Source organism: Pipistrellus hanaki, assembly GCF_964339955.1.
Source record: "Pipistrellus hanaki genome assembly, chromosome: 4".
Classification (NCBI taxonomy): Eukaryota; Metazoa; Chordata; class Mammalia; order Chiroptera; family Vespertilionidae; genus Pipistrellus; species Pipistrellus hanaki.
In genome coordinates, this window is record NC_140506.1 from 36,149,978 (window position 1) to 36,177,378 (window position 27,401).

Here is a 27,401-nt window from a genome sequence, read left to right on the forward strand (position 1 = left end):
AATTTTTTTTTTTTTAAAAAAAAGGGTAACTCATATTAAAAAAAAATAAGCATCTGAAACATGTTTAACGCATTAATCAAAGAAAGGCAAATTCTAAAAGCATCCTATTTTACCCACCAAATTGACAAGGATTAAAATATGATTGCCACTGTTGGAGTTAAGAGAACAGGCTCATGTGGGAGTATAAGTAATATGTAATCTTTTGGGAGGATTATTTGGCAACAGATATTTTTATGACACAGCAAATTCTTCCACACTATTTACAAAAGTGAGAAGTTGTAAGCAGCCTACATGTCTAGCGATAAATGATTGGTTAATTAAATGTTCTAAGTACAAATGATGGGTTTTGGACATTAAAAATAAATTTTTGAAGTCTAATGATATTGTGTAACTGAAACTGAACCATACAAGATAATAGCTAAAGTTTATGTTGTATTCATTTAAAAATATACATACATTTTCTTGATGTTAGTTTTATTCATTGCTGGAACAAACAATTTAGTGTTTTTTTTTTTTTCCTGATACTTTTCAAAGTCTCTTGAATTTTTATAATTACTTGCATGATCAGGAAACATTATTTAATGGAACAAAGCACAGTGTGTGGGAGTGAGAGCAAGTCTTTGCTGTGTGTGCTAAGGGCTGTTGAGCTGGCTCTGGTTCCTGGCAGCCGTGAGAATGAGTGATGTCCACAATGTCTTTTCCTTAAGACCCTGCTCAGCATCTGCAGGCTCATGCTTCTTTTATAGAGTCAGTCCATCGCATAATGAATCTTCCCCTTGTCCTGCTACCTTCTATTTTCCCCGCCTTCTTATGATGTGTCTAAAGTAAGGCAGCTTTTTTTTTTTTTTTTGTCATTTTTGCCTGCAGCAATGCTTCAGGCTTCATTTGCTCTAGGACTCACTTGTCTTTTCGGTGGTCCATGGTATCTATAGAGCCCTCCTCCAACACCGTATTCCCAACGAATTGATTTTTTTCCTATTAGCCTTTCTCATTGTCCAACTTCCGCATCTGTACATTGCAATTGGGAATATGGGGGTGTGGATGACCGTGGTCTCCAATGAGGCATCTTTGCCCTTTACTTAATGGAATACACATCGCTGTAATGCTGTAATGTTTACTTTTCCCCCAAGGGTCCTTCCCCCGTGGTTAAACAAGGAAAAGTAGTTTGGTAAAATGCCCCAAATGTTAACTATACTGTTCTACAGCTTATTTAGCTTAATCAAAGAGAGAAACAAGTAGAGGCATCATGGAGTTACAGGAGTAAGGGTTTCTCAATTAGATGATCCTGGGTTGGGACCATGGCTGTAGCTGTGAAACCTTGGGCATTGGACCTGTAGCTTTCCCATGGATGAAATGGGTATATTAGCCATCTCCATCTTCACAGGACTGCTGTGGGGGATAATGAGGTAGTGTGTATGAAGCACTTAGCACAGAGTGAGACTCACTGAGCAGGTGGTACTTATGAGGCGACACCTCCTAGCATTTCCTTTAAGAGAACCAAGCTTGAAAACCATGAATTAGGAAGTGATTACTCACTTAACAGAGAATCACTATTGTAATGGTATAGTCATTTTCTATTACTTAAACTTAGCAGCTTAAAACAACACACATTTATCATCTAATGGCTTCTGGGGGTCAGCATTCGGCCACAGCGTAATGGGGTCCCCTGCTTGGGGTCTCTAGAGGCTGCCCTCAGATCGTGACTGGGACTGGGTTCTCATCCAGAGTCAACTAGGAAACCGCCTACTTCCCTGCTCATGTGGTTGCTGGCATCATTCAGTTTTCTGGGGTTGTAGGACTGGTAGCAGTTCGCTTCTTCAAAGCCGGTAAGTGGGCAGAAAGAGAAAGACAAGTACAAATTGGCTAGCAAGACAGAGCCTTCTAAAACACAGCACAGTCATGAGGGTGACTGTCACCTTTGCAAACTCAGGCCCTGTTTGCACCCAAGGAGAGGATGGAAGGATGTGAACCCCGTTATGGGGGGTCATGTCAAAGGGATCTATTTGCTACAAGTGGTATTCACACTCACAAGTTTCAAACACGGAAGCCAGTGCACTATTTCAGGAAATGATTTGGTTGAGGAACATTTTGGCTTATATCTGAATAACACTGATTGGAAAGCAAGATGAAGCCACGCTATGCTGGTTTATTACGAACTGTTTAAGGCCAGTAGTTCTGCCTTCTGCAGTGTGGAGCTTGAGGACATAGCTCTCTTCCTTGAAACCTGTGGTTATCTGAGATCTTTTGACCCAGGAAATGTTTTGGGGATCTCAAGAGTTACTATTTTTTAAGTAATGGGTAAGTGAAATATCACTTCAAAGGTGATTTTTTTTTCATCTTCTCTAAAATGTGGGAGTATTTCCATTATTTGTGAAGTCTTTATAGTAAGTATTGACTTCAATGAAAACAAACATCGCTTGTCTCACCCAGATCCATTATTAAGTTGGAAACTTTCATTTGCTCACTAGATTTTTTTTTTTAAGCTGTTCGTTTTGTTTGTTTTTAACTTGGCATTTCTCAAGTAAGAAGCGTGGCACTTGGTGTTCTCTGCTGGGCTCTCCCTCCTCACACCAGTGGTATTACGACTCTCCTGTGAATAGGGAAATGTTGATGAGTCATGCTAAGAACTTTATGGGTATCATAAAAGCCCAAATGAGATTGCTGTTGGAGACAAGTACCCTGACATGCAAAACAGTCATGTTTTAAAGGTACATTTGTCATCCAGAAGACGAGGAAGGATGAGTGATCACACCCTTAAACCAAAGCTTAGGAGGCTCTGATTGAGTATCGGAACTTTTTCCTGTTGGGAACAGATGTGTTAGCTACCACGTGATGGTGCTTCCATGGCTGCAGGCTGGGGGAGCTGGTGATTCAGCTCTGGCATATTTTATAATTTCCCCTCTCACCACCTCCTAAAGTTGGGCTGAGAGACCAACCTCAACAAGGCAGTGTTAGGTCATCTCACACAGTGAAGCTCCTGCACGTGGGAAAACCAAACCCCCCAATTCTCTGAGCAAAGAGCCTCTGATTGTGCATGGTGTACCTATCTGATTTCAGAACGGAGAGATGCTTCAGCTTTCTCTTGGGCCAGTTGTTTGCCAGAACATGAGACTGGATAAACAAATATCTACACATTTCCATTTTTCTTAATGTCACATGTTTGGATAATGCTTATCTTATAAGAACATTTCTCTCTCTCTCTCTCTCTCTCTCTCTCTCTCTCTCTCTCTCTCTCTCTCTCTCTCTCTCTCTCTTCTTAAACTTGATTTTGAGAGAGAGAGGACAGAAGAGAGGGAAAGAGAGAAACATGGACGTGAGAAAGAAATATCTATGGGCTACCTCCTCCAGGCCCCCTACTGGGAATTGAACCCTCAACCTTTTGGTGCCTGAAACAAAGCCCAATCAACTGAGCAACACTGGCCAGGACAGTGTCTCTTCTCAATAGGAAGAATTCATTCAGTTTGGAGGAGGTGAGGAAACTCAGGCTCAACCACTTGGTTTGCTGAGGACCATGTCATCCTTTTGTAGCAGAGACAGAAACAGAGCCATAAACTACTTCTTGTTCCAAACCTCAGGCACCTTTTTAATAAATTGTGCTGGATCTCCATTTCTTTTTCTCATTCGAAAATGAAGCATCTCTAAGAGGAGAGATTCCTCCGCATTCCTGTGTGTAGTTTTTCCAAGCATAGGATCATCACACACACACACACACACACACACACACACACACACCCATCAGCATTTGATGCAAGGCTACATTTTCAAGGTAAGATAATATCAAGGTGCACAAACAAGGTAGTCTGCTTTCTAATCCAACTTTTTTTACTTTTTAAAAAATTTAAATTCTTTATTGCTTAAAGTATGACATGAGTCTCCTTTAACCTCCATTGACCTCTCCGCAGCCACTCCCACCCCAGCACATGCCCTCACCCTCCACCCCCACTGACTGTGCCCATTGTTTATGCTCAGATGCATGCATACAAGTCCTTTAGTCGTCTCTTACCCTCTCACCCTCACCTTCCCTTATAGGTTGGACAGTCTGTTCAATGCTTCTGTGTCTCTGGTTCCATTTTTGTTCATCTATTTTTTTCATCAGTTTTGTTCATTATATTCCACAAATGAGTGAGATCATGTTATCTTTCTCTGACTGGCTTATTTCACTTAGCATAAATGCTCTCCATGCCAAGACCGGTTTGGCTCAGTGGTAGAGTGTCGGTCTGCGGACTGAAAGGTCCCATGTTCGATTCGAGTCAGGGGCATGTATGTTGGTTGCGGGCACATCCCCGGTAAGGGGTGTGCAAGAGGCAGCTGGTCGGTGTTTCTCTCTCATTGACGTTTCCAGCTCTCTATCTCTCTCCCTTCCTCTCTGTAAACAATCAATAAAATATATTTTTTAAAATAAATGTAAATAAATAAATAAATGTTCTCCAGTTCCATTCATGCTGTTGCAAATGGTAAGAGTTCTTTCTTTTTCACAGCAGTGTAGTATTCTATTGTGTAGATATACCACAGTTTTCTAATCCACTTATCTGCTGATGGGCATTTAGGCTGTTTCCAAATCTTTGCTATTGTAAATTATGCTGCTATGAACATACGTGTGCATGTATCCTTTCTGATTGGTATTTCTGATTTTGTGGGATATATTCCTAGAAGTGGGATTACTGGGTCAAATGGAAGTTCTATTTTTAATTTTTTGAGGAAACTCCATACTGTTTTCCACAGTGGCTGCACCAGTCTGCATTCTTTTTCTTACTTTATCATAATCATTTTCCCAACATTGTCATCATCTTAAGTTGCTTTCTTATCTTTGGAACTTAATTAATCACAGACTATGGACTAGCCTTATCCTAATGATAATTGCTACTGGTAGCCTAACATATGCCGGATACTATGCCTTGAATATTTGTCTTATTCAAAGTTACAGCAAACTTTCTAATAAATTGAGCTTCAGGAAGCTTAAATTGCCAAGGCGATATAACAGGCAACAGGACTGAGATGGGAGGCCACGTCAGTTTGTTTCCAGATCCCTTGCCATTTCTACCCACAGCAGGTTGCTTTCTGAGCTACGTATTAAAAGCACAACACACATTGGCCACTAAAAGTAGTATTCTGGCAAATTCTAAGCAAGATTAACATGAATGACAAAGCTCTAGTTTTTAGATGGTGCTGGTGCCACAAAAAATGCAAACAAGAAATGTGGGGGGAAATTAGGATAATTTATTGATAATGAGAAGAGTATTACATGTAAAAAAAAGATCTGCTTTTATTTGAAGGGTCTATCTGGTTGGGTTGTCTGTCCTCCCCATACCCCACCCCCAAAAACTGTGGCGCGGAGCCTGAGCTTTTGTGTTCCCAGCAGCCCCTGCTGCGTTTCCTACAGTTGTGCATCTGTGATTGCGGTGCAACCTGGGAGGCAGCTGCTCTCCTCCGCTCTGCCCTTGGAGACCCTGCCCTGTCGTCTAGAAGAATGAAACGGTTGCTATGGTTGCTGCGGGCGGCGACAGTGTTGAGCTCTAAGTTGGCTGGAGTCTGTGTGGCAAGAGCGGGACCCTATTTGGCACACATGCAGTTGCTCATTATATTCAGCAGGTAGTGTCACCGTGGCATCCTTGCTTATATTCCATGAACTCTACGATGTGTATAGGAATAGAATGTGAATAAAAGGCTGATTGTTTAGGTAAAAAAGCATCTTTCCTGTAACAACTTTTAGTTCTTGGGTGATTCCAGGTAGCTCTTAATTAAAGTTAGTGAGGCAGCGTGGGTCAGCTCTTCAAAGTTCATTTACATAAGCCTCACCTTCAGCTTTGTGACAGTTTCTTTCTGAGCTATGGATGGTGAATAGCACAACATGATTAGGGTTTTTTTTCAAATGCCCATTAAATGCCAACAGCCACCACCACTCGCTGAGGACAAGAAGGGGGAGGAGGGAGGCAGCCACCACTTGTGTGTATGTTTGGATTCCTACACTGTGGGAGTCCGACCTAAGGAATGCTGTAATCAGTCTTAGCTCAGTTAATCAAGCCTGAATTAAAATAGGTGTTTCAAAACCTTTTGGGAATAATGCAACATAAAAAGAGTTTGTGTCCCGAAGTATGTCATGTCTGAAGCATAAAATAATTTGTTTTATTTTTAAAAGTTGAATTTTGGAAATCTTATGAGAGGTCACTCAAATATAATCAACCTAATGTGAAGTTCAGATTGACTTTACTTTTAATTCTATAGATAAGGTTTTATTTCCTTATTTAATTAAAACTTTAAATTTGTTTTTATTGTGGTAGAGATTGAATTTTTAAGATATTCACAAAAAAGTCAATATCTTATTAGTGTCATCATTATTATAATTATTTTTTTTATCTACAAATACTCCCTTATTCTACCTTAGAGGACAATTTTAAAAAAGATTTATTGAGAGTTGTTAACTCACACACACACATATATAAAACTGAGATAAAATGTAACAGTCAACCTATTGAATATTTATTTTAAAAAACTCTATAGACAGAACTTTCTAATGGTCTATAATTCTTATTACAAACACTCCAGAGCATTTTACCATTTTACCTTATCTGATATTTGATGTGTACAATTGTTTTTATGTCTTTTCCTACTTACGAGGCTGAAAAATCCTGATGAACATGGTTGTCTTTGATGTTTTTGTAAACCCAATAAAATCTAGAACAGTGTTTTGTATATACTGGCACCTGGAGAGAAGAAGATAGTAAATGAGAGCTCTAAAATAAGTATTCATTTAAATGCTTGTTTTGAAATGAATGTTAATGTGAGGTCATATTTTGCTGTTCCAAGGGTTGTTGTAATCACCTCTCGTTTCCTGCCTTTTTAAATTACTGCTGCTCAGAGTACCCAGTAACACAAACTGTTACCATCAGGGACAAGATAAGGAACTTGCACAAAGATGTAAATTAATCACTTTCTCAACACACACACACACACACATACACTTCTAATAGAGAAACATCAGCTAGAACAAACAATGTTATGAATGATAGGTGTTCCAGCACAATTTCCTTAACCCATTGTTTGACCAGCAGCATTTTGCAGATGGCACAGATCCATGGACCAAGCTTGGAGTACCATTGCCCTAGACCTGTGGTTGGCAAACCGCGGCTCGCGAGCCACATGCAGCTCTTTGGCCCCTTGTGTGTGGCTCTTCCACAAAATACCACAGCCTGGGCTTCTTCTATTTGGAAGAAGTAGCGTTAGAAGAAGCTTAAGTTTAAAAAATTTGGCTCTCCAAAGAAATTTCAATCGTTGTACTGTTGATATTTGGCTCTGTTGACTAATGAGTTTGCCGACCACTGCCCTATTTAATCCAGGTGACAGTGGCCTGCCCTAGACTATAAACTCCTTTTTTTATTTATTAAATTTATTGGGGTGACATTGGTTAATAGGATTATATACAGGTTTCAGGTATACATTTCTTTAACACATGATCCATGCATTGCTTTGTGTGCCTACCACTCAAAGCCAAACCATCTTCTGTCACCATATATTTGGTCCCCTTTATCCTTTACTACCCTCCACCTCCTTCCCTCTGGTAATCATCCTACTGTTGTCTGTGTCTGTAGGTTTCAGTTTTCTCTCCCCCATATGAGTGAAATCATATGGTTGTCAGCTTTTTCTGACTGACTGGTTTCACGTAGCATAATAATATTCTGAGGGTCCCATGTTGTTGCAAATAGCAGTATACTTCATCTTTTCTTATGGCTGAGTAGTATTCCGTTGTGCATATGTACCACATATTCTATAATATGGCTTTAAAGGGTCAGAGAGACCTTTATGCCGGGCCTTCCTATGTCGGTGTGGGGTGTTAGGAAGAAAGGAAGTCTTACCATTGCTTTTCTCTCAAAGCTAGGTGTTTTCATGCGGGACAGGCATTCTCCAATTAGTTGGTGCTGTTTGGAGATGTCCGCCTGGAATCTTGCATTTTGTACTAATTTATCCAATTGCTAGGTTCCTTCCAAATGCTCTGCTAAAGCTGCCGCATCCCTAAATGATCAGAGCTGGCACTGACTTCAGCAGTGGCCTTGACTTTTAGAGTATCATGTGCTGACAGGGGAGCGTGCCTCACCAAAACAGTATCAGGACCATGTTCAGGCATCAGGCCTGTGAGTGTGCTCCTCCCACCCAGTCCTCCCCACACTTGCCTTTCATTGACTTCGGTTTGACAACTCTTATCCTGGTGAAGGGACTGGCAGAATAGTTGGGTGCAGCTCAGCTGAGTGCCTTCAAAGTGTGTGAGGGGAAGGGAACTCGTTACTGTGTCTCTCCACTGCTCGGCAACCCTTCCACCTGTCTGATTCATGTTATTACAACTATTCTCCTGCCACTCTCACCCCATGTGTGCTACTCTGTGCAATCAACAGTTAAGTGGCAGTTCCTCAAGACTCAGGCCCTGGCTTGCCCCTCTCCTCAGTCTGTTGTCCCCGCGCTGCAGATGGTTGGAGGTGAGATTTCCTGGTGACTCCCAAAGGTGCATCTCCAGCTCAGAACACTTCTCTGAGCCCACGTTCTGTGTGTGTCATTGCAAATCCAACATTCCCCACATGTGTGTCCTATTTCCCACTTTAAATGTGCGATCTAAACTCATGACTTTGTAACACCCCCTCCTCCCTTCGAAAACCCTTCCCCCAACAACAAAATCACGGACTTGGTCTCCTCTGCGTCCTCTTCATGTGAAAAGCACCATTATCCACTCAGTTTCACAGCCTGGGTGTCCACCACCTTCTCTCCCTCACCCTCTATACTCGAGTGCCCACCTCATACCAGTTCTGACTCTGAAATTTCTCTCTTTAATATTGCTTTAAAGGTCCAGCATGACCTGGTTGTGCCTCATTCACCATCGCCAGCCATTATCACCATGTGCCTAACCCCGGCCATATACGGTCACCTCTTTGTCTCTTCGGTGGACCCGCCCCACATGAAAACCCTAACCAAAGATCCCAGCTGCTCAAGTGCCCTCTTCCTGGCTCCTGCCCACCATCCTTCTGATTTCATGTTAAGACCCATGTCCTTAGAGGAACCTTCCCACGATGTTCAGATGAGGTCAGTCTCCATGTAGGTAGAAGCTCTTAATGGCTACATGGCTCCCTCAGAAGAGCGTTGGTCCCGTAAGAATAGGACCCTGTCTCTGCTCACGGACCAAGGCATGCTCTTGGCAATGATTTGTCTAGTGAGTGAATGACAAATAATTACCAGGCACTGTGCCATGCAGTTTACATATATTATCTCACTTAATCCTCAAAACAGTGCTCAGATTGTTTCAGGAGCTTGCCACTCTGAAGCAAGGCACAGTGGGGGAGTCACCCAACTTCCAAGTCTAGTAGAGGGCCTGCTACATAGAAAGTGCTCAGTCATTGTTTAACTAAACAATAAGGGTCTACACATTTTGTATAGTCAAGGCCTCGTTATATAATTAATGATGGTTCCTATTGAAAGTGTGGGGGTTACTGAGAAGGGGGGCAGTGACAGGAAAATGTTGACAAGAGATAGGAAAAAAGCTGGGTCCCAGCAAAGGCTATTTCTGCTCCTATCACTGGCTTTCTCAAGGAAGAAATGGTTGCTACTATGTAGTTTTATTAATAACTTGAGGCCCAGTGCACGAAATTTATGCACAAAATTCAATAACTAGAGGCCTAGTCCCTCAACCTGGCCTGCACCCTCTTTCAATCCAGGATCCCTCAGGGGACATCTGACTGCTGGCTTAAGCCTGATCCCTACAGTCAGACATCTGGCAGTTGGACATCCCTCTTGCAATCCGGAACTGCTCACTTCTAACCGCTCACCTGCCTGCTTGCCCCTAACCGCACGCCTGCCTGCTCACCCCTTATTGCTCACCCGCCTGCCTGCTCACTCCTTACCGCTGGCTTGCCACTGTGGGAGCGCATTGATCACCAGGGGACAGCTCCTGCATTGAGCATTTTCACAGCAACCATCATTCTGGTCATTCCATTATAACTGTTGCTTAGGCTTTTATATACATATAGATAAATTTGTGGTGATAGAGAAAAGCACAGGGCTTCTTCTCATAAGGGAGATTCATGGAGAATATGAATTGATTTGCCTTTTATGGGCGCAAATTTTCTTAAGGTAATTCCTTTAAAAAAAAAATCTCTTAAAACTATACGCTTGGGGAACTGTAGAATTGGATCAGCAAATTTTGCTGCCAAACCTCTTAAGTGACATTTTAAGACTTCCCTCCACTGATTCCTGAGATGGTGTGCCCTCCAGAGACACAAAAATTTATTCTTGATCTTCAGGGCTTGAAGCTTTTAATCAAACTGCTTTCAGCTCCTTTTCTCTCTACCATTTTAGTTGTTTTTTGACCCCATTTATTAGTATTTACTGAAAAATATTTATAGCCAAAAGATAGAATTTTCTCTTACAGGAGAGAGTCCTGAATCCTATCCCGATATAGTTGCTGGATATCCAATCACAGAGAGAGTAAGACAGAGTTGAGATGTGTAATTCACACTTTGGGTGAGGCTTCTGTATCCTAAGCGACACGGTTCTTTGTATGTTCCCGGTCCCTCCTCCATGTGGAGCTGATTCATGCTAACCTTGCTGCTTTAGTAGCTAACTTTCCATTCCATGAAATTGAAACCTTTTAATTGCTTTCTTTGTTGGTAACCTTTAAGAGATAACTTGGGCTTCTTGGTGTCAGTCTCTAAAGAAACCAAACTCTAAGATGTGATATCATCTGTTGAATTAGGCAAGGAAAGGCTAATTAGAACTGCAGTGGGACTGGAGTGGTTCTCACATGTTACCTCACTTTCAATGCAGATGTGGGTATTCATTACCAGACTCATCAAGAATCTACATCATAATTTTCATTAAAAATATTTTCCTAACAATGGCAGTATTTTGCCTCTAACAAATATTTGCTATGTTAGGAGTTTTATAAAATGGTACCTTTGAACTGCCATAGCCTTGGCTACTTTTTTCTTCTTGTTGTGTTTTAATATTTTTATTGATTTCAGAGAGGAAGGAAGAGGGAGAAAGAGATAGAAACATCAATGATGAGAGAGAAACATTGGTTGGCTGCCTCCTGCATGCCCCCAACCGGGGATCAAGCCTGAAATCCAGGTATGTGCCCTGACCGGGACTTCCTGGTTCATAGGTCAATGTTCAACCACTGAGCCACATTGGTCAGGCTTCTTTGTTGGTAGAAAACTCAGTGATCATGAAATAATTAATAGTTACTACTACTGAGTGCTTCCTCTGTACCAAGCACTATTGAATATTTTGAGTATATTTTCTTGGTTAGTTAGTCCTTAGAGCACTCCTCTAAGGAACATGGCATTGTTCCCCAAATACATTTTTTTAAAAACCTCTGAATTTTCAGAGATTAACTTAGTCAGGGTCAGGGCAGGAAGGAGAAGATTTGGACTTGAACCAGTTCTATCTGCCATCAAAACATTACTCTTTATAGGATGATGGTCTGGAACAGTGGTAATATCTTGCGTATTAAAACGCTTGAATATGTTTGTGAAGATGTTTCAAGTTGCTGAAATTTCTTATGAAAACATATTTCTGACACTGAGGTTGACTAACTGCTCATCTTTCAAATAAGCCGCAGAAGTATTGATCTGACATAATGAAAGAGTTAGTGGAAGCTGCTGGGCCAGCTGGCACCTAAAAAAACTAATCCCAAAAAGGCTGCCGATGACATTCTGGAAAAGGCAAAACTATGGAGACAGTCGAGCGAGCAGCGGTTGCCAGGGACTCAGGGGAGGGACAGAGGAATGAATAGATGGAACACATATTTTTAGGGCAGTGAAACTAACCTGTGTGATACTAATGATAGTGGATATATGGCATTATACATGTGTCAAAACAAAACCCTAATGTAAACAGTGGACTTCAGTTATTAATAAGGTCTCAATGTTGGCTCATCAGTTGTAACAAATGTACCACCCACCCTAATCTAAGATGTTAATAATAGAGGAAAATGGGGAGTGTGTGTGTGTGGGGGGGTATTTATGGGAAATATCTGTACTTTTCCCTTAATTTTTCTGTAAACCCAAAACTGCTCCATAAAGTAATTCTCCAGCCTTTCCCTCAAATTTCAGGATTTCCTTCACTTTTAAAATAACTGACCCTAGGTCCCAAAGCATCAGTCGCATTTGAAGTTTCCCTGTCCTTCACCCACACCTGATCTTTTGCTCTGTGTGTGTGTGTGTGACCTTTTCCATATTTACTTTCCTTTCCCAGCTGCCAGTGTGCAAGCTGCTGGCATTTGTTCTGCCCACTCCCAGCCTCTCCTACATGCTGCCATCCGATCGCTCTTCCTGAAATGGATTATATCATTCCCCTGGCCAAAAACCTTTGTCTGTGCCCCTCTCCCACCCCAGTTTCTCTGCCATCTGCATCAGGTGGCCTGTGCGCCACGAAATTTTGTTAGAAGCAATTGTTCCTTGAAATCAGAAGTGACCTCTGTTGGCACACTGTTTATCGCTTTGTTGACATTTGTTCTAATGGTCTTGTATTAACACCGTATTAACACTTGTATTAACACTTCTGTACTGGTCTCTCCTCTCCCCACCCAATTCGTCTATGTCAGTGGTCGGCGAACTGTGGCTCTCGAGCCACATGCAGCTCTTTGGCCCCTTGAGTTTTAAGCAAAGGCCAGCTTAGGAGTACCCTAATTAAGTTAATAACAATGTACCTACCTATATAGTTTACATTTAAAAATTTTGGCTCTCAAAAGAAATTTCAATCGTTGTACTGTTGATATTTGGCTCTGTTAACTAATGAGTTTGCCAACCACGGGTCTATTGTTATTTGATGGCAAAGACTGTACTTTCCCTCCACCATTGTTTTCGAGTCACCGGAGTGCCTTGAATACAGCAGCAGAGCCTCCAAGAATGCACTCGGCTGAATTCACTGTGTCTGTGTTCCCAGCCTCTTTATCCAGAGCTCTGCTGTGAGGTGAAGTGAAAGAGAAACTCATTGCCCATGTGACAGGCATTGTGAGACACAGCACAAAAGCTAAGATGTTCCCGACATCGGAGTGCTATAATTTATTGGTGTTTGTTTGCTGGCACATTTACTTGCTGTGGCCACTACTTTGGCTGCCCTACTGTGTCTTGAGTTAAGAGTTTAGATCAGCTTTAACAGTTTTAACCAATGCATTTTGAGCCAGACAAGCATCTGTCCACATGCCTTTCAAAAAAGAAATCCTTATTGCATTATAAATTAGTGCCTTTGCTATCTTTCCTATTAGAAGATTGGAGATGATATATAAGGGATGCTGTTACATTCATAACTGTTTACATTCTTTGAAGATTTGGGGAGCCTGTGACTATTTTGTCAAGTAATTCTTCTGGGGAAATTTTTTTTAAAAAAATATTTTATGGCTAAATTCCAGTAAAAGATGTTCAACAGATTGGAAACGAATGGCATATATCTCCTAGGTCTTTATCTGAAGTAAAAGATATAATGAGAGAAATACTAAGTAGCTCAATTATTGCCTCCAACATTATAGAATTCAGCTTGAAAAATAGTTGCCTGGAAAGATTATAGCTTGAGGGCAGTGGTAAGAAGTATGCGTCTATAGGACCAAATTTGTTTCTCATTTGCTTTCAAAATTGTTTAAGCGAAGCACATTTCACCAAGTTGAATTTCAACTTGAGAGATGTCCAGATGTTATATGGCAGGACTCCAGATACTGAATGTGCTGTGCTTTCAGGAAAATAGTCATCTTTTTGTTTGGTTTGGTTTGGTTTCTTTAAAAATAAAGGTCAAGAGAGATATCAGCAGGAAAGTTAGAACAGAAGTAGATTTATAGATGTGAATGTTCTCATTGAGGAACATGGGGTAATCTTTTAAAAAGGAATAGTTAAGATTTCAGTTGACTATAAACTCAATATAAAGCAATGATGCAATTTAGCTGCCAAAGAAGTTACTAAAACATTAAGTTGTTTTAATATTTTATTGTTTTGAGGAAAGATAAGCATCCTATTATCTTCATATTTCAGGGACTGCATATTTTTAGGCATTTATATTTGTTTAACTTACAAAAATCAGAATGCTGTAACAAGACTTAGGTCAACTCTTAATATTTCTCATAATATTTGTCTCATGAAATTGGATGTCTCTCATCAAATTTCAGGATTGTGTTTGAATTGAAATTATTTGTAAATTCTCCAGGATGATAGATACATTATTAATTGGTCAAAAAGCCCAAAATGTAATGGGAATCATGGAAAAGGTGTTGGGGATGGGGAGGGAGAAGATGTGAGATGGAAAGTTGTCCAAAGCATTCGTAGTGCTTTAAAATAGAGCAGAAAATAGGTATAGAAGATATCAAGTGACTATTTGATACCTGTAATTAGATCTCAGAACATTTACAAATGGGTTTCCTTTGCAAGTGGTAATGCTCCATAAAGAAGAAAATGATGTGGTCCACTTTTGGTTGTCTGGTTGCTTTTCCCAAGAAAAATTGTTGGGCCAATTGAAAAATTTCAAGGGCCAATTGAAAAAAAAGCCACTTCTGTTCTGACTTTCCAGCTGCTATCTTTCTTGATCTTTATTTTTAAGAATAAGATCCTTTCATTTATAAAGGCTTGTTTAAAAAACAACAGCCGAAACCGGTTTGGCTCAGTGGATAGAGCATCACCCTGAGGACTGAAAGGTCCCAGGTTCAATTCCGGTCAAGGGCATGTACCTTGGTTGTGGGCACAACCCCAGTAGGGGGTGTGCAGGAGACAGCTGATGGATGTTTCTCCCTCATCGATGTTTCCAGCTCTCTGTCCCTCTCCCTTCCTCTCTGTAAAAACTCAATAAAATATATTTAAAACAACATCTTCCACTTATGTGCTCACTAAAACGGTAGTAGCACATAAGTGGAAGAAAGGATATCAATAGGGAGAATTTGCATTTCGACTTTGACATACATTCACACATGGTGGTCTGCCTGCTGATGTTCAGTAGTCATTGGACAGAGTCATTATTTGCCTAAAGTCACCTTGAGTTTATCCGCTCTCTACTAAAAACTATTGATGGAATTGGTGGAACCACAGAAAAGATTCATTTAGAATATTTTCACCTGAGTCTCAGTTTTTAAGAAAATAACATTGTTTTAGAGAGCTTTACAATTTTACATTTAGTTACATTTAGGTAAGATAGTGGGCCCCCTTCCTTGTGAATGGAATTCCTAAGCAGCTGACGAGAGGGAGCTGCTGTTAAGAGAGCTGGTGAAGAAAACAGCAGCCACGTCATGGTGAGCAGTAATAATTTCGGTGCTCTCTTTAATCTATCTGCCAAACAAGACAAAGTGTGTTCCCCTAAGGCAGGTTAACACTTAAATATAATAAAGGAAATACATTAGGGATCTTTTATGCCTTTAGTCCAGAACACCTTCTATATCTCTGGATGCATCCTCTGTGTGATGGGATTCCAGGGAGGTGAATACACACCCATATACTCCTTTTGAACCTACTCACTGTTACCTCAGATTTTGTTCCCTCGATCTGGAGTCACCTCTTCACTAAATAATTAGAAGATACATAAATAATTAGAAGATACAATATGCAAATACAAATAACAGTGATGTTTTTGCTTGGATTTATATTCTAGTCTGTTATAGTTCTGGGGCAATTTAAAATATTAGATATATACGAAAGACAACTTAAAGGTTTTTCATTTCTTGATACATTACTGGAGGAGTTGGGGGTTGGGGAAAAGGTTGGGTAGCAATAATTAGAAGATAGATCTACCACTTACAGAACTGTGTGGTCACTGAATTATTTCCTGAACTGGAAAATGAGCTGTTATAGGGTTAAATGAAAACCTATCTGAAGCACCTAGTTTATAATAGGAGCTCACTAAAACGGTAGTAGCACATAAGTGGAAGAAAGGATATCAATAGGGAGAATTTGCATTTCGACTTTGACATACATTCACACATGGTGGTTCTGCCTGCTGATGTTCAGTAGTCATTGGACAGAGTCATTATTTGCCTAAAGTCACCTTGAGTTTATCCGCTCTCTACTAAAAACTATTGATGGAATTGGTGGAACCACAGAAAAGATTCATTTAGAATATTTTCACCTGAGTCTCAGTTTTTAAGAAAATAACATTGTTTTAGAGAGCTTTACAATTTTACATTTAGTTAACCAACACGTCACTTGGGTCCAGTGTTAATTTTTGAACATTAAAATGATTGAATTTCAAGGTCTTGGTTTATACATGATGAAAAATTTGTAAGTCAGGAAATTCCTGTTTAGAAATATAGCATTTTAAAACTAAAGCCCACTCACACATAGAGGCTATAAGACAATGACTCTACTATCCCAAGAAACCAATTTTTATCATATTTTAAATTTGCATACACTAACATTTTTGCTGTAAAGTTCTACAAGTTTTAACAGTTACATATATTGTTGTAACTGCTACCACAATAATGTTACAGAACAATTAATCACCCCAACAATCTCCCCTGTGCTTCTTCTTTGTAATCAAATCCTCTGCTTACCTAACTCTTGGCAACCAGCTCCTTGATCTGTAGTTTTGCCTTTTCCAGGATATCATATGAATGGGATCATAAAGTACTAACCTTTGGAGACTGGCTTCTTTTGCTGGCCATACTGCATTGAAAGTCGTTCATGTTGTATATACCAATAGACGATTCCTTTTTATTCTATTGGAGGGAACCAGTGCAATTTGCTTGAGAGACTTTTGGGATGGGTGATTACAAATAGAGCTGTTATACACAATTATGTAAAGAGTTTTGTGTGAATGTAGGTTTTTATATCTCTAGAATTTGTATCTAGGAGTGGAAATGCTGAGCCATATGGAAAGTGAATAGTTAATTTTAAAAGAAGCTGCCAAATAATTTTCCAGAATAGTTGAACCATTTTGCATTTCTGCCTGCATTGTATGAGAATTCTTGCTGTTCTGTATCTTCCTCAGCATTTGATGTTGTCAATTTTTTGTTGTTTTGTTATGCTTTTTGTTTTAGCCATTGTAATAGTGTGTGGTAATATATCAGTGTGATTTCCTATTTGCATTTCCTAATGGTTAATCTTGTAATGTACTGAGTTGGAAAAGTATCTGCTCAAACATTTTGCCCATTTCTAAAATTAAACTTCCTACTGTTGAGTTGAAAAATTATCCTGTATACCAAAGGGTGTCAGGGTTCAATTGACAGTCAGGGCATATACTCAAGTTGTGTGTTTGATCCTGATCAGGTCATATTCAGGAGGCAGCCAATTGATGTCTCTCTCTCTCTCTCTCTCTCTCTCTCTCTCTCTCTCTCTCTCTCTCTCTCTCCCTCCCTCCCTCCCTCCCTCCCTCCCTCCCTCCCTCCCTCCCTCCCTCCCCCTTTTCCCTAAAAGCAATTTAAAAATGTTTTTTAAAATCTGATTTAATTTTCCTTTATTGCATTAGGAACACCAGGAAACGCAATCATTTATCCAGATTTCCATCTTATTTAGTGCTGAACCCAGGCCTCTAATGACAGAATGTCCCCCTTGATAGGGCAGTGACCATGTGTATCAATTCTACCGATCAAGCCAACTTCTCATAACTTACAACAGAGCAGAGTGTGTCCTCTTATCACTATTTCCTATTTCTCTCCTCTTTTTTAAGTTAAAGTTTCTGTCTTTGGGGGAAAGCAGGCAAAATCTAATTTGTAATGGAGAACCAGTTGTCCATTAAACAATAGAAAACTGAGTCATAAAATCTGTCTTCATAAAACTCCTCCATACTTTTGGAAAATGACTCATTTTTAGGCAGCGTCTGCCATAGAAAGTTGCCAGAAAGTGATGTAACTTGGATAAGCTTGATGCTTTGTACAAGTTTCAAGGCCCCTGTAGAGAAAGCATTAAGAATCAGAGACCATTGTACGTACACAAGTCTGTGTGCCAGGTTATCAGTCCATCAGTACACGTCAGTGTAGCATTTGGAATGTTCTAGTTCAGCTTTTCTCAAACCTTAGCTGACTTCAAAATCACCAGAGAACTTGTTAAAACACAGGTTGGTGTGTCCCATCCCCAGATTTCCAATCCAGTGGGTCTTGGATGGGCCCAGGTTTTTACATTTCTAACAAGTTCCAGGGCTTGTTATGGCTGCTGGTTTGAACACAACTCTGAGATCCATTCCTCTGGTTTATCTGAGTCACTAAAAAAAAAATTGATAATTTTATATATATATATATATATATATATATATTTATTATTGGGTTTTTTTTTACAGAGAAGAAGGGAGAGGGATAGAGAGTTAGAAACATCAATGAGAGAAACATGGATCAGTTGCCTCCTGCACACCCCTACGGGAGATGTGCCCGCAACCAAGGCTCATGCCCTTGACCAGAATCAAACCTGGAACACTTGAGTCCACAGGCTGATGCTCTATCCACTAAGCCAAACTGGTTAGAATAGAATTGATAGCTTTTAAAAATGCAGCCAACTGAATCTCCCTAAGATCTTACATGTTTACAATGAAATCATTCCCACAAGTGATGGCATGGATTGATTCTCAGTCATTTTGGGTTATTGAATGGAGACAGGAGCTCCTGCACTCAGAAGGAGGAGGTAAGAAAAGCAATGTCATGTTGTTTCTTCCCTCTCCCTTTGTCAAACCAGGATGTGTGAGATCCCTAGAAACTTAACAGATTATTAAGATTGGACCACAGCTGCTCTTATCTGTATGAGCTATAAGATGTTTGAATTTTTTTCATTTAGTCAAAGAATTTTATGCTAAAATTTGTAGGTTTGAATGTAGACTTAACTTGGATGCAAGGAGAAAAATTCAGTAGTATTCAAAAGAAATTTGCAAAGTGACTCAGCACTGAATGAAAGGTTGACTCCATTGTGTCTTGATAGAACATAGACAGTATGGTAGAGTGGAAAGATTGGTCATTACCCAGGGAAATCTGCATTCTGATGTTCCTTTGACATCAATGCAGTGGGCTTGGGTAAGTCATTTATTTGAGCCTTAGTTTGGTCAGGAAATAAGAACTTTTGGAATAATTGATCTTAAAAGTTCCTTTATGGCCTTGAGATAGTGTTTTTATGTTTCTGTTTACTTCCAACTAAGTAAATGATGCCTCACCATCCATACTCATTCTAAATTGAATGCCTTTTCAATAACTGTATAATACTCTGATATCAGAAGGAGAGAAAATGTAATTAGCAAACTCACAAATTTCCTTTCAGAGCTATTTTTCAAAAGAAGAGATATTTCAACCACACTGTGTCCTGTTCATTAAAGATTTCGCCATATCAAATTCTTACTACCTGTGTTGAAATAGGGAATTTGCACATCTTCCTAAAAAGCACACACTTAATTTTGTCTGCAGATGTCTAGCAGACATGGCACAGCTGAATAACAGATGAAAATGTAGATTGTTGCAAGTATCATATGGGGGTGGGGGTGTTTCTAATCACTTTCTATGCAATCAGCTATGCAGCAATAGCTCAGTTTTCGTCATCTAGCTCTGAACAGAATGGGAGAATCATCAGCAGTCTTTTCTGGAGCCTATTTTCTAAAGTACTTGGAAGAGAAAAAATTGTTATCTAGTAATTAGTGAAGAGTTCCTGATTAATAATCGCATTACTTTTAACTGGATTAAATGGAGATAATTAGGAAAGAACAAAGGTTGAGTGAAGACTCAAGATTTCAAAGACTGTGGCATCCTGATTCAGGTGGTTATTCACACCTTGTGCTTTATTTACCTGCTCTTTGAGGCAGACACAAGTAGAGCCCAAGAGCCCTTTACCCAGCGATCTCTTACCTATAGATTTAAGAGATCATATACAGCAGCAGGAACCTGCACACTGTAAGTTCTCTTTAAGAATCCATCAATCTGAGGCATCTGCTCTGAGAAGGGTCACTGTGAGCAGGCCCCCTGTAAGGGATCAGACAGCCCACTCTCAGATTCACCTTGAAGCCCAGCAGAATTCTGTTCTTGATCATGTAGGGAATCAAATGAAATTCAGTACCTTGTCTAAAAACCTGACTCCCCACCTGTATCTGACTATGGTTTTATTATCTATGCTACCTACCTGTCCTAAACATTTGACTTTTCAAAGCTCATGACAGCTGGACTTAGTGATGTACCTGGTAAAGCTATTTGACAGCCTTCTAATAGCAAAGCTAAAACCCAGAGAGGGCCCTCTGTTGCTGCTGTTTTCCAAAGGCACCTTGCACGTGAGAATTAGCTGATGCTGATCCAATGATGCGCAAACTGAACCTCCGTGATTATGAAACAACAGAGTAGAAGGCAGTATTGACCAGTCAAGCTGTGTCTGGCATAATAGAGGCCACAATTTCTTACTTTGCCTTTAAAATGGAACCACAAAGATTTCTTCGTAGAAAATCAGAAAACATAGAACTGAACAAGCCAGAGGAAGAAATGATATCATGGCCTAGTTGAATCCACTACAGCATATATTTATATTGAAGAAATTCTTTAACCTTATAACTGCAGCATTTACATTCTTGAGTATATTGAATGGAATATTCATTTGATAAAGAAAGTTAACATTGCCAAAACCGGTTTGGCTCAGTGGATGGAGCGTCACCCTGCAGACTAAAGAGTCCCAGGTTTGATTCCAATCAAGGGCATGTACCTTGGTTGTGGGCATATCCCCGGTGGGGGGTGTGCAGGAGGCAGCTGGTCGATGTTTTTCTCTCATCGATGTTTCAAGCTCTCTATCCCTCTCCCTCTCTGTAAAAAATCAATAAAATATACTTTAAAAAAAAAAGTTAACATAAATGTCCTTATTAAAGATTTAGAGAATATTTTTAATGTAAGACTCACTATTAAAAATCTGAAATAAGTGGTTTTTTTCCTCACTAACCTACACGTCAGTGGGAACATCAGGACGATGACATCCCTGCAGCTGTACTATAACCTGTCACAAATGTGTGCCTGGTGCCAGTGTATTCAGCAAGGGAGCTCTCCTTTTCTCTGTATTTTCTCTGAGGAAGCCCACGCCTGTCCGTTATGCAAGTGCGTCTGGTATGCTGTTTAAGTACACTCCCCTGAGACTGCCCTTCAGTCTGCATTGGGGAGAGCTGTGTCTTTGCATTTTCAAATATAAGTGAGAGATGTTACCTGATACTCAGAGAGTCTTGGCTGCAGTTGAGCAGCCATCTCTGGATTGGTTTACTGTTGTTTTATAATGCTCCTTCTTTGTTTTAACCAATTGTGCCATTGTTTGCTGATGGAAATTGTTTCATGCTGGCAGGAAATTGTTAGGCAGTTCCAGAATTTCCAATAAATGGAAGTACCCATGTTATTCTTTGCATCAGCAAAATGATAAGTTGTTGGTTTTTGTTTTTTTTTTTTAGTTCCCATCTCCCACCCCACTCCCCTTTGGCAGCCCTCAGCTTGTTCTCTATATCTGAGGTCTGTTACTGCTTTGTCTTGTTGATTCATTTAGGTTGTTTTTTTAGATTACACATGTAAATTAGATCATACAGTATTTGTCTTTCCCTGTCTGATTTATTTCACTTAGCAAAATCCTTCTAGGTTCATTCATATTGTCGCAAATGGCAAGATTTCAGTCTTTTTAAGAGTTGTGTAATATTCTGTTATTATACATCACATCTTATTTATCTAGTTATCTATTGATAAGACATCTAGGTTACTTCCATGTCTTGGCTGTTACTAAGAATGCTGCAGTGAACATAAGGGTACATATATCTTTTCGAATTAGTGTTTGATAATTACTAGTAAGTTTTTGACCATCATGTTTAAAGCTAATCTGAGAAAAATCAAAAGCATGCAAATTTATAAATAGAAGTGCTACTTAACAGCAAATAGTGCATTTATTGATTTAACTGTTGAATCTTAAAGGATTGCTCCTTTTAAAAAATTTTATGTGAGGAACTATTTCTTTAATAGTATTTTTATTGATTTCAGAGAGGAAGGGAGAGGAAGAGAGAGATAGGAACATCAATGATGATAGAGAATCATTGATTGGCTGTCTCCTTCATGCCCCTCAATGGAGACTGAGTCCATAAACCAAGCATGTGCCTTGACTGGGAATCGAATCATTACCTCCAGGTTCATAGGTCAAATTTCTGATTCAGTCCTTTGCTTCATCTGATCTACTGTTGAATTCCTCTAATGTATTTTGTATTTCAGTTATTATAGTTTCCATTTCTGCCTGGTCCTTTTTATGTTTTCTAACTCTGTTTTTATGTTTTTATCTCTTTGTTAAAGTTCTCACTGAGTTTATCTACTTATTCCTTATGTTCAGTGAGCATCCTTATAACTAGTGCTTTGAACTCTGCATCTGGTAGATTGTTTAATTCTTTTTCTGGAGTTTTGTTCTGCTTTTTTTTCATTTGGAACAAACTTCTTTGTCTCCTCATTTTGTTGCCTCCCTGTGTTTGTTTCTATGTATTAGGTGGAGCTGTTACATCTTGTGGTCTTGGTAGAATGCCTTATATAGTAGGTGTCCTGTAGGATCCAGTGGCACAATCTTCCCCGTCACCTGTGTCAGGTGCTCCAGATGTGTTTTTTATGTGGGTTGTGTATGCTCTCCTGTTGTAGTTGAACCTTGACTGCTGTTGGCATGTCAATGGGAGGGATTAACCTTCAGATCTGATTGGTTGGAAGGACTGACTGTGACTACAGTGGAGGACCTATTGTGCAGGGGCTGACCCCCTGGAGCAGGGTTCACTTTAGTGGGCCTCTGGTGCCTGCCAAGTCTGCCCTTTGGGTAAGTTGTTTGTGGAGGTACTCTGGGGTGATCTGAAGCTGGCTACCTGGTGTGTTGGTTCTGAGGCCTCTTGGGAAATGGTGCAAGCCCAGGTCAGTCACTGCCTGTGCCCAGCTTGGGCTGCTTGGTATGAGCTACAGAGTGATCTGCTGATGGCTGCCACTTGTGCTGGGCTTGGAGGCACCTGGGAGATGCTTGGCTGTGAACCAAGGCAAGCTGCCACTACTGTCAGTTTTGGGGCCGCTTAGAAAGAGGTACAGGGAATGCTCAGAACAGATGCTCTTATTTGGGATTTGTGAACCTTTTTGTATGGAAAAACTGTGGTAAGTGGCTTGGGTGGCCTACAAATTAAGTGGAGTGAGATTTCAGGAATCACCAGGGTAAGGCTAAGTCGGGTTGATGGAGACTCAGACTTGACGCCTGCCTGCCAACTCTGTGGGAATATGGTTCATCAAAGTAGCAAAATGACAGAGAGAACCTCCCCTCCAGCGCTGAAGCCAGATGATGCAGTTCTTCCCCATCTGTCTCTGGCACTTTTCAAGCTGCTGCCCCAGTGCTGGAGTTCGGACTGAGTGAACTTGTCAGCAAGCAAATCCATGTGCAAGACCCTTTGAAAGGAATGCCTGGGACTCCAAAAGCCCTCCGTCTCACTCGTTTACAATCTCCACTGGTTTTCACAGCCAGAAGTTATGGGGACTTTTCTTCCTGGCATTGGAACCCTGGCCTTGGGATCCTGGTGTGGGTCTGGGACCTCTCACTTCTCAAGGGGATCTCCACAGCCAGGATATCTCCTAATTTTTTAAATATATATTTTATTAATTTTTTACAGAGAGGAAGGGAGAGGGATAGAGAGTTAGAAACATCAATGAGAGAGAAACATCAATGAGAGAGAAACATCGATCAGCTGCCTCCTGCACACCTCCTACGGGGGGTTGTGCCCGCAACCAAGGTACATGCCCTTGACCGGAATCAAACCTGGGACCTTTCAGTCCACAGGTTAACGCTCTATCCACTGAGCCAAACCGGTTTTGGCTCTTCTAATTTTTAACTGCCATGTGGGTGTGGGGCTTGCCTGTTCCATGTCTCCACCCCTCCTACCAGTCTTAGAAGTGGTTTTTGTTTGGCTAGTCTTCATGCAGTTCTCAATGATGTTATTCTGTGGTTTAATTGTAATTTTGATCTGGTTTGGGATGAGGTGAGCACAGTGTTCACCTACTCTGCCATCTTGACCAGAAGATCCAAAGCCTTTACTTGCAAAGAAATAGCCTCTTGCTCATTATAAATTTTAACAGTGAGTAGGAGTGGCATTGCCACCCAGTCCATTTGGGCATGAGTGTTTTCACTAGTCCAGGCCTCCTGATGACGTATTTGCCTGCAGGGTATGGAAATATTCTGGGTGCTTCTCGAAGGGTCAGGGACACCAGCTTCTCAGATGACATCTTCTATACCTGCAATCAGACCTTCTACACCCGTAGAGTGATTCAGAGTCAGGTTACTCTCTTAGTTTCAGTTTAACATGTGAATTGTAGTCCAGTGTTATTACTTGATTTAGGGGAAACTCAGAAGGGTGGGTACCCCGGTTTTGTAAAGCAAATGTACCTATAGCGCACAAGGGTTTGTTCTTTTTTTCTGGCTAGTCACATGAGTAGGTCTGTGGATAGTCCTGGGCAATCCATTTTTTCTCTCTCAGCTTTTAAAGGCCCGATGCTGTAGGGTCTGATCCTTCCCTTTGGCAGGGATGTAATATCTGTGAGGCAATGGAGTTTCAGAGTTTCGGTGTCCCCTGGGTAATACTAACACCCCATTTAACGTCTCCTTTTCATCAAAACCAGATTTGTGTCTCACTTATTTCCCAGTGTCTGGCCAAGATAGTGATCTTTATGAAAACAAACTGGCAGTAACTCAAGCCAGATAAGATGGGAGCCCTCCGCCTCGGCAGAGGGAAGCCGTTCGGGGGAACAGATGGAGAGAGACAGTGTCTAAACCTCTTGAGGAAGGTGTGCGCTTGCTAGTTTAGAGGTGCTTCCTGTCTCCCAAGGACTTTTTGCACCAGGAGAGCTGGTGGTGAGGACCTGAAGGCCTTCCCACCAGGGACCCTCCCACAGCTCCACACTTCTGACCACTCTTGATGCCACATCTGATGGCACTTGTGATATAGAAGCAGATGTGGGACATAAAGAGCAAATGTAAACTTTTACCTGGTGTGATTAGAAAGACAAGTATGGACATAAAAACGTCCAAACCTGAGAAGAACGTCTATGAGAGTCTGAGGCCAAACTGACGACATATGCCAGGGAGCAAGATTTCAAATACTCTGGAGAATGTCTGCTTTGCAGTTTCTTTTATGTATTTCAAGTTAATGAGGGAACGTGGAGGTAGGAGAAGGTGGCAATTGGATTATAGGATGCTTAACAAAATTATGTGTTCTTTTGAGGATAGTTATGCCTTTTTAAAAAAGATGTGTTAACTTAGATGCACAGAAACAATGGACAGGAGGACTTGGTTAAGGCCAAGATAAACCTTTTACTAAAAAAGTTACATGCTTTGGACGTGACTACCGCTTATGACCTGCCCAGTTAAGAATTTATGGTCAGATCACCCCGTGAGGTTAATTTCCATATAGCCCCCTTTTTATCCACAGAAGGTGTTGTACTTTATAGAGAATTGCTAAACATACTGTGTATAGATTACTAATATTCTATGTGTGATCATTTATTTAACCATCAGGCATAAAGACTATAATTGTCATATTAATCTCTGAAGGTATAAACAGGACTTTAGGAGATTCCTCTGCATGGGCCATCATTGCAATTATTTATTGTTACTAACCAGTTTCCTGGCTATGTGTGAATGGTCTGTGTCAGTGTACAGTGCAAGGGAAGGGAAGAAATCACTTATCTGCATTCAGCAGAGCTTATGTCCTGGATGTTGGCAATATTTTTTCTCTCCTTTTTCTTTACTATAAACTTCAGTGTATCTAAACTCATGGCTTATTATGTATTAACTTGCTGACTCACCTCCTTGTCTCATGGTTTTCTTTCTTCTGATTCAACTTATGCAATCAGAAGGAAGATCGTATATTCTGCAAGTGTTACTTTCTTTATGTCGTCCTCTTCGGAGTCTTCCCTTTGCATCCCTCTCCAGTCTCAACTCTCTGGCCATCAATCCCTCTGGAGATGCTCTTTTATCTCAGTCTGGAGTCAGTTATCTGATCATCAGTGTGGATCTTTGGCTCCTTAAGGTGGCTTGTTTGTTGTCAGATACCCCTTGTTCCTTTATGTCTTCGCATTTGTGGGATTTTCTCTCAGCCAAATTCTGTTCGTTCTTCCAGGCTCAGCTCTGATTTTTTTCTTCCACCCTGGAGCTGTTATATCGTGGCCCACACTGCCCACATCATCCTTGTGCTTTTCTCTCACTGTGTCTCACACACATTTTGGTCATTCGGTAGTTTATGTTTGTTTTTATTTTTAATTTAGTTTACTTTTTTATGGGTTTTGTTGTTTGTTTTTGGTAGGTATGGTTTTATATTGGTCTTTTATTATTTTATATGTAACTTGTTTATCCAGCAAGTTAATGCTCCTCAATAGGGTAGACTCTACTGTTTATTTTATATATATATATATTGATACACACACACAGTTGCTAGCAAGTCACCAGCACACAATGACTGTTCAATAAATTCTTAGAAGAAGCAGGTACAATGGGCCATGAGTTAGATATTTTACAGGAGGAGATGGAGCCTTTGTGTGGTCACCAGCATTGTGTCTGTTTTACAAACCCAGAATCTCTTGTTTTCTCCTATTTTATTTATAGTTAATCCCAGCAGAGGGAACTGATTCATAAAAACAGGTCAAGTTAGTGATTGCCTATTGGTTCACAATGAGAAGTCTAACTTCTGGTCAACTGGAAGGTCTGTGTCAGCGGCTCAGCTCAAACTTGTCCTTTGGCAGAGTTTCCAGAAGGTTGCTCCAGGGCCAGGGCCAGCCAAGATGACTCATTGGAAGCAGCTCCGGAATCCTCGTGTGTGATCTCTAGACTCCGGGACACAGTGCCAGTTCTTGCTCTTCAGTTTTCTTTCTTCCTTACGTAGTAGATGACTCTGCTTTTTATGAATTAAAGGGCTGATCTCTGGACTTGGGAATAAAACCTGTTCAATGATGTTCTAAAGGCCAGCTCTGATTTGCTTGAAAGCCATTTAGATAGGAGCAAAAGCACAATCACAAGGCTTTCAAACAGAATTGCCCAAGATATAATTGGGCATGTGACTAGATGAGTTTTGTGGATGCAATAAATTAACTTGTGTTAGTGAGCTGAGCAAATGGTTCTTCTGAGTACAAGCATACCTCATTTTTGGACTTTGATTTATTGTGCTGCACAGATATTGGGTGTTTTACAAATTGAAGGCAAGATCTTCCACCAGCAAAAAGGTTAGGACTCACTTCATTGCGGTGGTCTGGAACCAGACCACGGTATCGATCTCTGAGGTGTGCCTGTACACCTGTGCAAGAGACGGGGCAGTTTTGAAGGGCAGGTGGGAGTGCTGAGTGATGCTGAGGGAAGATCAGAACTTTAAAAGAGAAGTGTGATTGAGGTCTGGTTGGTTTCTTTATTTTGTTTTTCCTAAAGCTGATTTGTGTGTAATTTCATGTGAATAAGGGATGGTATTAATAAGTTATCTTCAAACTAAAGTAACTCAGTAATTTT

At 40.5% G+C, this 27,401-nt stretch overlaps 2 protein-coding genes across 3 annotated transcripts in view; one reads left to right on the forward strand and one right to left on the reverse strand.

The window, feature by feature from the left end:
- The window catches only part of F2RL2 (coagulation factor II thrombin receptor like 2), a 505,949-nt gene that overhangs the window by 390,377 nt on the left and 88,171 nt on the right, over positions 1-27,401 (reverse strand). The window lies entirely within an intron of this gene.
- The window catches only part of IQGAP2 (IQ motif containing GTPase activating protein 2), a 254,590-nt gene that overhangs the window by 71,781 nt on the left and 155,408 nt on the right, over positions 1-27,401 (forward strand). The gene's annotated exons all lie outside the window — the stretch shown is intronic.